Here is a 2,840-nt window from a genome sequence, read left to right as displayed (position 1 = left end):
AATGGGTGAATAAATATATATATATATTGGAATAAATATATAATTTAGGCCAACTACAATGACTACAATTCTTGAGATATTCCAAAAAAAACAATTTAGTCACTGGAGTCAAATTTTGTTAAAAAAAATTGTTTTTATTCGCCCATTGATTTTACTTTAATATGATATGAAATAATTTATAATTTAGGCCAACTACAGTGACTAATTATTTATTTCTTCCATTTTTTTTTTTGTATTTATTCGCCCATTGATTTTATTTTATTTTATTTTTTACATTTTTCACTAATTTTTTTTATTTTTTTTAACAATTATTTTATTATTTTATTTGTTAAAAGAATAGGGGTATTATAGGAATATAAAAAAACAAGCGGCCTTTATGATACATTTTGGTAGTTTGGGAGGCTACTTTAGTATCTTCTGAATATCATGGGGCTATATTGCAAACAACTGGTAATTTTGGGGCTCTTTTTTATATTTTTCCAAAAAAAATAATAATAGAGAAAATATATGACCATTGGAAAGTAGTTGGTTGACTTTTTTGCTTTTAAGCCGGATCCCTTGCTATTGGGGCATTTACTTTGACCGTGCATTTACTTTGAGGCGTTTACTTTGTGGTTTAGTTGTATTCACTTTGTGGCTTTTTACGTTTGAGTAATGGTAGGGACCATCTATACTTTTATATTCTCTCATTGGAGCCGGCCCTAGCTCTTTTCTCTCTGAGCTCTGCAACCACACAGATAAGGTATCTCTAGGCTTGGGGAGGAGGGATGGCCGTTGGCTGCCTCCCTCCTCCCCTCGCCCTCTTCGCAACGAGTGCTAGAAGTTTACCTGATGCCCCTAGTCCTGTTGCCTCCTCTCTCCCCCTTCTCTACCCCTTTCCCCCCTCTGGTCCACTTTTCTCTAGCGTGCCCCTTCTCCATTTCTCCACCTTGCCACTTTCCTCCCTTACCATCACCCTTTGTTGCGTTTTTTTGCTGGATCAGGCTTGGCTTTGGACCGGTTCGTTTTTTACCGATCTACTGCCCTCCGCCCTCCACCTCGACACATGCCCTACAACCTTGCTAACCGGTTTCGCCCGTTCCCATCCCACCTTTTGCAATGGACCCGTATTTTCGGCTGTATTTTGGATTTCTATTCTCTTCGACTGTAGTTTTGGTTTTGTTTTGTTTTTTTTTTTTTTTTGCTTTCCCTTTCTGCCTCTTTTTTTGACGTTAATCTTGGTGTGTTGTTATTTGCTTCTGTTGCTTGTTTGGCAAACTTTGTAGGTGCTGCTCTTGGGGATTCACTCAAACTCTCCCCCCAGTTTGTTTTGTGTGCACCACCGATATCCTCCGCACCTGCTTTGCCGCCCACCTTCCGCTGCCGGGTCTTTCTTGCGTCCCCACCGCAATGAACTTCCAACCCCACCTTCAACGTCGGTTTTCGGCTAGCACGCGATTGGCTTCCTCCCGGCTGCCGTTATCTGCATAGTTTTTTTTTTCCTTTTTTTTTTCCCCTCTATTTCCCTTTTTTCCTATTTTTGCTTGTATTTCCGCTTTATCCCTTTATTTCCCTATACGTTTTTCTTTCATGTTTTTTACTTGTAATAAGGCCTTGTCCTCTCTTTGATCTGCTCGTTGTTGCTTTGGTCCAGACCCTTGGGTTGTGGATGTGAACGATATCCTAGCTATCGGGTTGAAGAGGAAGAGTTTCGGTTTAGGGGTTCTTTGCTCTAAAGGCTGAGGAATAAGCGCTACTTATGCATTGGAATGTGTCTGTTTGGTGTAGATTTGTTTTTAAACCTGATGAATAGTCATGGGTTAACAAATGTTTTGTAATGGTTGATTGGTATGTTGTTAACGTATATAACTTTAGCTTCGGCTATGATTTGCTTTTAGAGCTTTTACTCTGTTTGTAAAAGCTTTGCTCGTGACCTTTTATCAATGAATGAGTATCGAATTTTTCCCCTAAAAAAAAAAAAAAAAGGACCATCTTTTTATCCAATTTTTATCATCTTAAAACTGATGTGGCTTTTAAAATTACCATTAAATTTTAGATGAATCATTCTTGAATTTTGATTTAAGGTGCATTTGGGATTGCGGTTTCGCAAAAATAATCCGCGTTTTTAAAAGATATCGCAAAACGTAAGACGTTTGATATTGCGATTTAAAAAGTACTTAATTTAAAATAGAAAAAAAAAAAATCTGCAATTTCAATAAGCAGGCTAGGAGGTGCTTGTTTGAAAAAATTGCAATTTAAACTAAAATCATGAATTCACATGACAAATATTTAATAAAAAAATATTTTTTAGCATGTTTTACCAAACGCCTTTACCATTTTAAAAAGTAGCGATTTTAAAAATATTATTTTTAAAATCGCACTTATTAAAATCGCAATCTCAAACAGATCCTTAATAATAATTTTAAAATCACATCAATTTAAAAAGTATAAAAAGATTGTCCATAATATTTCTCATTAGGTTTATTATTGAAAGCAAAGTTAATACAACCCAACAGAAATTTTGTCCGCGTTTACTTTTTTTTTTTGTGGCGCATTTACTGTGTAGCTTTTTTTTTTTTTTTTTAAGCAAATTACTTTGTACTTTGTAGCATTTACTTTGTAGCTTGCCAGTACACTCCAACAGCTACAATGCATTTACTTCTTTCTTTCTTTCCTTTTTTTATTTTTATTTTTATTTATTTATTTATTATTTATTTTTTTTATGGGATGAAAATTTCCTATAAATTGGTTTAGAAAAAAATTTCTTTCAACCTATTTTAATAAATAAAGAGTGTCATTTAATATGTTTGAGTTTTGAGAAATGTTACGGTTCCTTCTAATGTTCTCCTAGTATTATCCTG

Source organism: Corylus avellana, chromosome ca9, assembly GCF_901000735.1.
Source record: "Corylus avellana chromosome ca9, CavTom2PMs-1.0".
NCBI classification, from domain to species: domain Eukaryota; kingdom Viridiplantae; phylum Streptophyta; class Magnoliopsida; order Fagales; family Betulaceae; genus Corylus; species Corylus avellana.
Note: the sequence above shows the minus strand (reverse complement) of the source record.